Here is a 13,460-nt window from a genome sequence, read left to right on the forward strand (position 1 = left end):
TACACGTTTGCCCACCCGTACATGGAAGGCACATGGGGTTCATTGCAATTTTTTGGACATAATAGGTCAAGTGGCAAGTTGATCAAAGATAGCATTCCAACTTTTGTTTGTAATAAAAGTTTCAGGATTGGGCTTTACTATGAATGTGAGTGTTTGCTGATTAGGGTTATAGTAATGCCTAGAGTAGGGAATAGATGTTTTAGAAATGTGTGTACATGTTGGCATTGAGACTGAGTGTCTGTGTGTGAGTGTTTGTAAGTCAGAGTTACACTAATGGCTAGGAAATGGAATAGATGTTCTTGATCTGTGTGTGTGTGTGTGTGTGTGTGTGTGTGTGTGTGTGTGTGTGTGCGTGTGTGTGTGTGTGTGTGAGTGTGTGTGTGTGTGTGTGTGTGTGTGTGTGTGTGTGTGTGTGTGTGTGTGTGTGTGTGTGTGTGTGTGTGTGTGTGTGTGTGTGTGTGTGCGCGCATCTCTGTATGTGGAGTCTTTTGTTTTGTTTAGTGGTAGTGTTAGAAAAAGAGCATTTAGCATCTTTAAGGTGCATGGTTGGCATTAGGGGCAGGGATATGGTAAGGGTGAGGTGGGTAAGGTGGAACAGATGGATGGGTAGTTGTGTTCATCAGAATGATTGTACTGGTTTAACAGTTAATCATTCTAGCTGGCTGAGGAAAGTGTCATGGGCAGCTGGAGAGACAGAGTGGTACTATAGCTGGCAATGACATGGTAAATAGCTTTATATGCTCACAGGCTTCTAGGCTCATAGGTAAGTACTAGGCTAGCTGCCCTTGTGGGCCATTTTAAGCCGAGCCAATTTCCATTTCTGTGCTCAAATTAACATATCCCATTTGGGTAGACATTGGCCTTACCCATACCATAGTCAATAGTTATATATTACCCAGAATGAGTATAACTGGGATAATACCATAGATGATTTGAGGGGACCCATGCATGGGCTAAATTTAGGAACTGCATCTGTCCACTAATAGTGCAGGGGGCAGTCCTGGGGTAAATATTCTGTTTCCCATCCACAGATACAAGTCGCACTTGAATATGGACAGGGATGAACTCTGTTTTATGTGGATCAGCTGTATCCTCTCAAGAGACGTACCTGTCCCTCCAAACCATTCTGTTGATGTTGCAGAAGAGGTTTAGATCCCCAGATCGACTATTTCAGATGCCATTTGACTGAATGACGTACCACAAATCCATTGGTACTGGGTCTGAGGATGCACTGTGTGCAGACACAGGTCACCTCTTAGCAGTTTATAGGATAGTGACAGGGCTTTGAGTCAGTCCATGTAGGACATGTTGTTTAGGCCTTGTATCCTTTTAGTAAGGTATCTGTGTTGGCGTTCCAGTTGTTGCATGTATCTGAACAGATACATGCCAAGAGGGGCATTATATTCAATGACTGGCCTAATGAGGGCTGAGTAAAGGGGGACAATGACATCCCTAGAGCTAGACATATTTCCTTTGTTTATAAACTGTGCAATATAGAAAGACTTTCTTACAAAAATGGACAAATGTTGATTAAATGTTAGGTCACTGCCCACATAAGTTCACAAATCCAGGACAAATGGGTCAGCTCTTATGGGTGTATTACCAATGTGGTAGTTCTCTGGGTCAATGATTTCCCAAAGGATACAATAATGCATTTTTTGGCATTTAGCTTCAGTCAATAATTTTGGCACCAGTTATTTCTTTGGGACAAAACCTTCCTGTAGTATGGCTAAGTTATTTGGAGATTTAATGTCTACACCTAGCTTGCAGTTATCTGCAAACTTAGTCACCCAGAGTCCTTTGGAATTTGGCTTTTACTTCAGAAAAGTAGTTGCCAAACAGGAGAGGTCCCAGCACAAAACCTCTGGGGACTCCACTAGTGACTAGTCTCTTTGTGGAGGTAACTTCCACTATTTGGATTTTCTGCATCCTATATGGGAGATAATTGGCAATCATCAGTGACATAAAGATTTAGAACAAGTTCATTTAGCTTTTCTACTATGTCTGAGTGGGGAATTGTGTCAAAAGCTTTGGAGTGCTTGAGGTATGTGGTGTATGCTATTTTGTCTTTATCCATTGCTTTGGTGGCCTTTTCAAAAAAATCCATCAAACTGAGTAAGCATGACCTGCCCTTAAAGAATCCAAACTAAGACGGATCCAGTGTTTCGAGGTTCCCCATTTGCCCTGCTTGATTAGTTCCCTGATAAGCTATTCCATGGCTTTGCATATGAGGCTGGTCAGGCTTATGGGGTCTGTAATTGTGGACAGTCATCCCTTATGCAGGGAAATGACTGTAGTTGTTCTCTATTTGCTTGGTACAAAACATGTATGGAGGTTGAGATTGAACAGTGTTGTTAGGGGTGTGGCTAAATCATATTTTGCACTATTTAAGATGCATCCAGGGATATTGTCAAGAATCAATCAATGCAGTATTTTTAGCTTTTGATAGCACTTTTAGGACTGGGTCTTGCATGATAGCCAGAGGCGAGCCAATTTTGGGTATATTTTGAGGTACAGACAGAGGGGTAAATTTAGAGCTAAATTTATCGGCCAGTAGGTTTGCTGTATCTTCAATCTCAGTGTAGGTAGCAGTGCTCACAATCAGCTCAGCCCATTACTGATTTCTGCTTTTGAAATTATGAAAAAAACTAAAAAAATGCCTTGTTATTTTCTTTGACTTAGCTATTTTATCCTCAGACTTGGCTTTGGTGGATTTTATTAAGCTCCTATGTTGTTTGATTATTTCAGTGACAAGGGCTCTAGCATTCTGGGAATTACTCTTCTTACTTTTGGTCAAAACTCTTTTCCTTTTATTATAAAGCTTGTTGATATTATGGTTCCATCATGTGAGCTTGTTGCTGGGGTTTGCCCTGCACTTATTACTAGAGGTATAGCTGCTTCTACGCAGCTATTTACATGCTAGTATAGTATGGTGGTGTACATTTCTGCATATTCAGTGGAGTTAACTGGGTTTTGTGGAGATTTGAAGCTTGCCAATGTATCACAAAGGAGTAGGTAATTTGTTTAAACAAATTTGTAAAGGTACCTTGGGTGGAAGAGATCTCTAGTTTCAATTTAATTTTGAAGTAGACTGCTTTGTGGATAGACCTAATAAGTGATGCAAATATGCAGGGGATGGTGCAAGATGCCCCCACATTAGTAAAGACAGAAACAGATGCTTGGTGCCAGAGCCATGGGCTCAAGCTCAATGCCAAGAAATGTATAGTTATCCCCTTTGGGAAAAAACATGCATCTGTGAATTACCATATAGGTGGCAGTACACTAAACACAAAGTGTGATAAGAGACTTAGGGACACAGGTGGACAGTGGCCTCACCTTCGATAACCACATCACCACAACAGTCAGGAAATCCTTCTATGTGGCACACCTCATCACTAAGGGCTTTTCATCCAGAAAAATGGAGGTCATTGTCCCACTGTACTCATCCCTCATTAGACCCATTATAGAATACAACTCCCCATTTGGTATGTACCTCTCAAGACATCTGCAACAATTGGAAAGGCCGCAGAAATACCTCACTAAAAGAATCACAGGCCTAAAGCAGATGCCCTATGCTGACCGCCTTAAAAAACACCAGCTATACTCTGTCGCCTATCGTCTACTCAGAGGCGATCTCTGCTTAACATACAAGGCCATGTCAAACCCAGAGCTGTTGGACATGCTACACTTAAAGAAATCCCAATCCCTCAGAGCCACACGCTCCAGGGATCTAAACCTTGTCATCACAATAAACAAAACATGCTGGAGGGATAGGTTCCTGACCCAGAGACTCCCCAGACTCTGGAATAGATTGCCCATACATGTCAAGCAGAGTGCCTCTTTGGCCCTCTTCAAAAGTAACCTTGATGATTGGATGGGAGAAAGGAAATTCACCCCAGGGATCATGTCAGTCACCCTGCTAGACAGGGGTCCAGGGAAGTAAATAGTGTGGGATGAAATAGCCAGGGAGTTTTTATGGCTAGGCTTGTATAGACCCTAGGGCTGATAGCCTAGTACCAACCTATGAACCTATGAACCTATGAACAAAATCCAAGATGTTATTCCCCCAGTGGGTACTCTAACTAATTGCTCTTGGGCATTTGTACTGAAGAAGTCCAGTAATCTCTGCACTTGTACACTGGTAGTGGTGTAGGTTTCCCAGTCTATAGATGGATAGTTTTGATCATCTAGGAAAATGGTACTGGAGTTAATTCTGAGTGATTCTATTTCCTGTAGCTAGGAGCTTTGGCTTTCATGTGCCATAAAGGGTGTTCTATAACTAGTTAATATATGGTACAGGGCCTTTCTAATGGTTAACTGGACATGAAGAAGCTCTAGAGCATCTTGTTGCATTACCAGTCTTGACGTGAGTCTGTTCTGAATGTAGACTTGAGACACCCCCACCTTTCCTCCTCTCTTGTGCAGTATCTGGTCTAAGCATGTGGAAGACATTATAGCCCTCCACAGCTGGAGTGCTCTCAGCTATTTTAAACCATGTCTCAAACAGTACAGATGTTAAAGTCCTCCAAAGTGAGAAGAGCTTGTAGGGAGTGGAGTTTAGGCTTCTAGCATTGATCAGTAACACTTTTATATTTTCCTTTGCTTGTTTCATTATGTTGAAGTTGATTATTTTGACTTGTTTATTAATACTAGGATATCTGGGACATCAAGGTTATTAATATGATGGTTCAAGATGAATTTGCCATGAGATAATCATAATAGTCTAAAGTACCTGGACCCTGGACTCAGTATTCATATTTCCTTCTTGCACTGCTAGTCTCACAGTTCCACATGCTGTAATATGTACGGATTTTGTATGTGACCCAGTGAGTGTTCTTACTGATCCAAGCTTATTTCTTAAAATATTCACTGAATAGTACCTAGATTTAGCATATAGTTAGTAATAACTGGAAACTTCTACAAAGGAATTGAGAGTTACCTGAAAAAGTTGAAAATACATCTATATTCATGTACATCAGAAACACTAATTTAAAGTCTTTGTTTGAAAGTAATAAAGCTCTAGTCTTAAATACATATAAACAAACCACATGGCACTTAGCCCTGTGGATTCTGTAAATACTGAAAATACATGATGGATAGCCGCTGTGTAGTTCTCACAAACTATGACAGAACACTATTAGCAAAAATACATTCTGACTGTAATTCCTCTTTTATTGTTTATTTGGCTCAGTGTGACAGCTGTGAGCCCAACTATATTGGAAACTCTCACAGACAGTCTAAAGACATGTTTATCCCATAAGTTCTAAACATAACACAAATTAACTTTTTAAATTTACTGTACTGTGTACGTCTTTAAACAAAAAACATTTTTTTTCAGGGATATTTATACTCTGACATTCTGCTGTCAAATTAATATTAGGGCAAATTGCATGGATTAACTAATGTAATAAATATAACATTTGCCTTAAGAACAAAGCAGCCAGGTTATCAATATTCATTAGGGTGTTTTCATTTTGCCATGATATGTGAATTTTTAACTTGTATGTTTTTAAACCACATGTATCTTTTTAATTCATTCTGATGAAGTCTTTGTATTAAAAGATGAACATGCTACAAAACACTAAGTCCTAGTTTTGTGATTCCTATTGCAGGGAGTAATTTCCTATTTAGATATATTTGATAACTAGAAATTGGGGTACACAGCACATTGGAATATGTGTCTTTAAATATGCTAATGTCTGACTATAGGAAGTGAATGCCATGGGGTGTGGTTGTTTCCAGAAGGAGTCAGATTAAAGACCTCAGGATGGGCAGAAGCACATCACATTCTTTGTATTGTTTGCTGAGCATCACTATGCACTATCAAATGTTAAAGCATAAACTCCAGATTATCCCTACCATCTTTTTTCGAATCTAAAGATGAAACACCAATTTCCCTCTGTTAATCCAGTTTGTCTTTAATCACCTTAATGAATTAATCTTTCAGTTTTTCAACTAATTTGTTTGTTTGTGTCTTTTGGCTTTTCCCGGTTAGGGGTCGCCACAGCGGAACTCCGGTCTGCTAATGATTGGCAGTAGATTTTTACGTGCCGAGTTGCCAGCTCTGACACACAACCTTCAATGAAGATATGCCCATTCACACATGTTTCCACACAGAAGACGCTCTAGCTGAGAATCGAACAGGACAACGTCATACTGTGAGGCTACAATGCTACCGCAGTTGATCTTCTTCATAATGCCTTAGACATAAGAATATGAAAAGTCTCAGATAAATGTTAGTATCAATGTAATCTTGTTTCTACATTTTCCAACTTTAAAATTTTTAATTTTGTAGCAATTAAAATAGAACCAATCCACCACAGGTTGTTTTTAAAAGGGTTTACTTTTGTTATCTCTTGTCAGGTGGACTTAGTGCACACCCTGGTGGATTTAAAATTATTTACTAGGAAGTTAAATCTAAAAGTAATGTTTCAGCTGTAACGACACACAACCAAAATTACCAGGAACCAAACAGCAGTAGCAGCCACTGGGTCAATGAAGGTCCATCCTCTCCACAAATAGTAGTCCAGGTGGATATAAAAAAAGTGTTTTATTGCCAAACACATTCTGTATTTATATGTGTTTGGCAATAAAACACTTTTTTTATATCCACCTGGACTACTATTTGTGGAGAGGACAGACCTTCATTGACCCAGTGGCTGCTACTGCTGTTTCATTCCTAGTAATAAAAGTAATGTTTGCTGATACAGTAGGGCATGAAGGAAAAGTCTTTTCAATCCTCCACTTTGAGAGGATGTGTGAGGGGAGAAATCCCTAGAGATTTGAAGCATAGTTTTCCAAACCATTTCTACAACATTACAGAAGAGGAACAGAAAATATTGAGAGAATTTACCAACAACAAACACTTGAGGTTTATAAAACCAGATAAGGGTGAGGGTTTGGTGATCATGGACATTTTGTGTTATGCAGGTAAAATTATGTCTATACTATCAGATACAGAAACATATGAACCAGTACCTAGAAAGCAAACCAAAGGGTAACAAAGTCACACAGATAAACCAATCAGTAAAAACTACAAGAAAAACCTAGACAGGCTAGAGTTTTCACTGTATGATACCTTAAATCTCCTGTGATAGAGGTCCATGGGATATATGCAAATGCCCCCTTAAGGACATCAATTGTTTCAGTTATATAGCTTCTGAATGTCCACAATCTTTTTACCCTTTGGTTGGATGTTAGTTGGGATATTTTGCAGACACCTTAATTGTTATGGACATCAGCTGGTTTTAAAGACCTTGTGTTTCTAAAGTATAGCCAAACAGTCCACTTATGCTGCGCTGACGAGGTCATAAGAAGGTCAAAACGTCAAGTCCACAGCTAGTGGGGTTTGGCTTAATTGGCCTGAATGCATCCACACAAAAGCTTAAAAAGGGAAAAAGTCATGGACATTCAGAAGCTATATAGCTGAAACACTTGATGTGCTTAAGGGGTAATTTGCATATATCCCATGGGCCTGTATCACAGGAGGTTTAAGGTATCACACAGTCAAAACTCTAGCACCCAGAAACCAGGATTTTGAAGCTTATAATAGAATTCTCTCTCTCTCTCTCTCTCTCTCTCTCTATATATATATATATATATATATAAAACTTATACCTGAATATATTTTTGAAGGTTGATCATCCAATTGTTCTGAGTTTGTTTGGAATTCCCAAAATAATTCATTCTAACATCAACAATCCCCCTATGAGGTCCACTGTGTCAGCCAGTGGTTCTAAAACTGAGCCACTAGTGAAACTAGCTTGAGGGGGGTGTTTACCAGTCACAGCCACATTCTCAAGGACTCCTGCTCATTTTTAGACCAAATGAGACATGTATTTGTGGTAGGCTGCGGTGACGCAGTGGTTAGGTAGGCCGTGGTGGTGCAGCAGTTAGCACTGTCGCCTCACAGCAAGAAGTTCTCCAGTTTGATTCTCAGCTGGAGCACCTTCTGTGTGAAGTCTGCATGTCCTCCTCATGGTCAAGTGACATTAAAGACATGCAGGTAGGTGCGAGTGTGAATGGGTGTGCCTTCTTGAAGGTTGGGTGTCGGGTTCGCAACTTGGCACTGTAAAAATCCACTGCCAATCATTAGCAGACCAGAGTTCCACTGTGGTGACCCCTAACCGGGAAAAGCCAAAAGACTTTAGTTTAGACATGTATTTGTGAAGGACAACTACTACTTTGTAACTATGGCTATAAAAAATATTTTCAGTAATCCCCCAGGATAAAGGTCTTGAGTGATTCCATGAACTACTAGTTTCCTTTCAAAAACTGTCCTGTTTAGAGGTAAAAATCATTATGAAGTTAATTACCTTTATGATGGACAACAATGACATTTATTTTGTTGGAGAATATTTTAAACAATTCAATGTTGTTGCCATGGGTGTCATATGTCCACCATTTTTTCAAATGTGATTTTGCTAGTTTGGGTGAAAGAAGTAGCATTTAAGAGTGCATTTTTTTAACAAATGTGTAGCATAGTTTTGGTTTTTGGATATCTTTCTAGTCTGGGAAGGTAACATACTTGAATATGGAACAGTTTAACAGTTTGGGGGAGAATCCACAGGATTCCTGCAATTTTCTTACAACTATGACTTGGAGAAGATTAATTATTTGAATATACTGGTTAAAAAGGACCGTACTGCGGTGGTGGTGCTGCAGTAGCGTTGTCGCCTCACAGTAAGACGTTGTCCCGTTCAATTTTCAGCTAGAGCATCTTCTGTGTGGAGATATGTGTGAATGGGCGTACCTTTGTTGAAGGTTGTGCATCAGAGCTGGCAACTCGGCATGTAAAAATCTGCTTCCAATCATTAGCAGACTGGAGTTGCGCTGTGGCGACCCCTTACCGGGAAAAGCCGAAATACACAACAACAACTGGTTAAAAAGGACCAAGGGCAGGGACTAGCAAAATCACTGTATCTGGAGAAAGCCTACCTTTAGTAACAGTTTTTTTTATATTTTACTAGTGGTTACCCCCTCTATCAGAAGAAAGGTCTTGACAGAAGTTAGTTTATCTGACGAGGACAAGTATATTTCTGAGATTAAAAATCTGAGTGATATGTTTTATGAGAGGGATACCTTGTGGATTTAGTGAGTTCAATTTACCTGGAAGTGAATACTTAGAGGTCAACTAAATATGACCCCATTGTTAAATATGCTATTCATAAAGGCCCTGGTCATGATTTGAAGCCTAACCTAAACAATAACTGATGTTTAATGGTTATACATTGTTCTTTGGATAACATACTATAAGTGATATTATCTATATAAATTGGTACATTTGAAAAATAGTCAAAATGTGTGTACTTGGGTGACACATATCCACACATTACCTACAGGGAAAATAGGAATATGAAAAACATTTTGGAAAGGAAAAACAATGGGGGGACATAGTATTTGAAAACGGGACTAAAAATGTGCCCATTGTATGCAATGCCCGTACATTAACTGTAATGAAAATGAGTTTATTAATGGGGCCTTGAGTAAATGGAGGAGTACAGGAAAATATAACTGTTCCACAACCAGAGTGGATTATTTAGCATGTTGTGAATCCTGCCAAGTATTTTTTTATTGGTAAAATGTAAAACATTTTATACAAAAGGATTTACCAGCACAATTACAGCATCAGGACAAAGGATGAGTGCCTTAGCATAACACTTATTAATATATACAAACTTTAAATCATTTTTTGTTTCCGGTGTTAGAGAAAGATGAGGTCCCTACACAAGGGGGTGATTGGAAAAATACCTTGAAACACTATGAGGTTTCGTGGCAATTAAGAGTGGACGCAACTTCCCTACCAAGACAAAATTATATTTTTTCTTTAAAGAGCATTTTGAAAAGTAGGGTCTCAAATGTGGATTCATTTTTATAGAACTTTTTTATATATAAACAAAGTGTTTTAATGTTTATTGAGTTTTACTGGATGTTGCAGACACCTAAACAAATGACTTAAAGGAAACAGAATGTTTACCAGTGATTTTATTTCATATATTGTTATCTTTTTAAAGGCAGCAGTCACATGATTTATTAGGGGGGGTTTAAATAACCTCGATTGCATGGTTCTTATTGGTTCTGATGAAGTCTTTGGTTTAGGAAATGAAAGCACTTAATCTGTTATTTTAGCTTTTTGTTTTATTTTGAATACATTTTTATTTATGACGTCATGTTGTGGAAGTGTAATTTAAATACTGGCTGGTTCAATGTCATATTTCTTGGTGTTATAGTACTACTATTTAAGACTTATTATTTTTACACCAAATTTTACCAACCTATCTCCAAGTATTATGGTTGTTGTTTAGTGTTGTCAATATTATTAAAGAGTGAAAATCCCAAACTGACTTCATTACCCCTTCTATGACAATTAGAAGTAATTGAACCCTTAGGGGGCATCTTGAGTACTGGTTTTGAAAAGTTTTTTTTTATGTTACTAATATTCTGTTTGGTAGAGTAGGACCTAACAATTTCAATATACAAGAGACATTAAACATTTTTGATAAAAAGCTTAAGAAAGTGCACGGTTTGACTTATGACAGTTTCTACTTTGAACAATGTCTTCACCTTAAAATTGTGCCTAAGGGCTTAAGAATGTATAAATACCCCAATGATGCCATTGCACAAGATCTGTTCTTTCAGCAGTTAACTGAAATTTTCAATGCCACTCGTCTAAATTTGGTAAAATTTCTGATGGAATACAATGAAAACTGTATTAGTGTCATTAATAACAAAATTAAGGCATTGGAACTGCTTATTTCTTCGCAATTAAACATTACATCTGTTCATTCAGAAGTTGACACCATTTTTACTTCAAAGCAGGGGGATGTTGCTACCATCATTGAAAGAAAGAAGAAAAAGCTTGTTAGAGACATTAGTGCTTATAGAGAAGGAGTGGCGTATCTCGCTACTAACAACTTTAAAACTCATACTACCACTTCTTGTCCTTCTACTTCATGTAATTTTATTTTAAAGCCTTCAGAATTTCCTCCTTTGATTAGGGCTAATGACTGGGACTCCTTTTTAGCCCCAGAACCAGTGAGAAGGTCAGAGAGAATTGTAAACAGGCAGTTGACCAACCAGATGAAGTCAGAAACATTCCAGAACCATCAAACTCAATCCAGGAACTGGAGGGGGTGTGCCAACAGAGGGAGAGGGCAAGCTTGGAGCAGGAACTGAACAATGGCTGTTTCTCTCAAAATATTTCAGCTCATTTTGTCAAATTGAGAGACAATATTTATAATTTTACTACTGAAAGTTTTGATGAAGCAGAAATTGGTTTGTTGGACAAAGGCTTGACCTTTGTGCTTTTCAGGAGAGCTAATGTAAGTCAAACTTTGATTAATTTAAAATTATTTTGTAGAAAATTGGCTTTAACTTACATGTTTGGAAAACCTAGTACTAAGGCTACTGTTCCTTTTAAAACTGCCAGCAAATGTAGCCCTGTGTTGCTTAATATTGTTTCTGCATTTTATGATGTATGTGAAAAAGACATTAAAATGTGAATAAGAAAAAAACCTTCTAACAGCTATTATAATTTAAGTCATCCTGAAAGGTCTGCTCTGTATAAACTTAATAATAGTCAGATTTGCACTTTTTGCATGCAGACAAAGGTGGGAGCTTGTTATTATGTATCAAAGTGAATACATTCAAGCTATTGAGTCCATGTTAAACAATCCATGTGAATATGAAAATGTTACTATGTTACAAATCAGGACTCAGTATTGTTATATTTATGATGTTTTATATGATTAACTTATGAATGGGTTGATATCTCATGACATTTTTCAGTTTTTACATGCAGTACATCCAAAAGTTCCTATTTTATTTGGGATACCCAAGTTACACAGTGGAACATTTCCTATACCTTTCAGGCCTATTGTTGCTGCTTATGACAGCATTACAGAGCATATATCTATTTTTTGGATGTTTTTCTTAACCCATTAGTTCAAAGTTTAAAGAGTTATATCAAAGATTCTTGGCATTTTTTAGAATGTCTTAGCAAGTCAGTGTTAGAAACTGAAATAGTGACTATGTTTACCTTAGATGTAAAACCTTTATACACTTGTATACCTATAGAACAAGGCTTGGAATTCCTGCAGTTATTCTTAGCTAAGTTCAGTGAATACAGTTCCAACACCATCAGTATGATTTGTCGGGTCTATATCAGATTGTCGAATGCTGTCCGCTTCGAAGCTTCAAACTTCGAACTTGAAAGTTCGAAGTCTAAAAATGTTGAATGTAAAAAAACCCACTCAAATCCCAAAAGAAACAGAAAAATGCTCTATGCAGGGGGCAAGCCCCCCTGCACCCCCCCCCACTACTTAAATATACCAACTCCGAGATCGCACTACAGTGTAGTAAAGGGAAATCTTCCCTTCCCACACTCTATGGTGATCTCTGTTATACGTTTCAATGTTTTTACACTTCAAACTTTCAAGTTCGAAGTTTAGTGCTTCAAACTTGTCAGCATTCGACATTATGATATAGACCGTGATTTGTCAATTAATGGAGCTAATGTTGGAAAATATATTTTTATGTTTAATATCCTTTACCAATCTGATTATGGGATGGTGGAAGGCCCATTGTTTACGAAGTTTTCCTTTTTTATAGAACGTGAGAATATACAAACGATCTGTGGATGACTTACTTTTTATAACTGATATATTGTGGAAGAAGATGTGCTGAATTTATAACAGATGTTAATTTAAGTAGTGACTTTCTAGCTTTTACCTTAGGTAACATAGACATTAAAGTACATTTTCTCAATGTATCCATTTGTTGGAATAATACAAATAGAACCTTTAGCAGTAAGATTTTTAGGAAAGAGTGGTTTTCTAATAATTATTTTGCACAAGACTAGTGCACATCCACCGTTTATGAAAAAGAACATACCAAGAGAGCAAAAGATCAGAATGTCTCGACTTGCAGCTAGTCAGGTAGCTTTTTGGGACTGTCTTGAAGACATTGTTAGGTTATTTTCAGATAGAGGCTATGACAGGAGTGAACTGCAAAGAACAGCAGAAGAGATTACATCTAAAAGAGAAACTGTCTTTCCTCCTATATTACATGCAGAGCTGACTGGCAAGAATGTTTCAGATAAGAATGACAGTATAAATTACACAAACAGTTTCTGTTTACACATGACAGTTGATAACAATAACATTAGGAAAATATTACAAAACAATTGGAATATTCTTAAAGGGAATTTTGAATTAAGTCAGAAAATAGGTGAACAATCAAGCTTTTATGTTAAAAAAGCTAGGTCCATTAAGCAGTTTCTAGAGGCAGATTATACATGGGTTAGTCTTATTAATACTGATAAAAATCTAGGAATGTTTAAATGTGGGTTTTGTACTAGGTTCAGTTACATTTGGGAAGGTCCTTCCATTATGCTGCCCCATATTGATAGAAGTATTAAAGAGAAGGACATTTTGATAGTAACAGTACAAGCATAGTGTATA

The sequence above is a fragment of the Protopterus annectens genome, chromosome 3.part0 (genome assembly GCF_019279795.1).
Source record: "Protopterus annectens isolate FY-2018-M chromosome 3.part0, PAN1.0, whole genome shotgun sequence".
Taxonomy (NCBI): Eukaryota; Metazoa; Chordata; order Ceratodontiformes; family Protopteridae; genus Protopterus; species Protopterus annectens.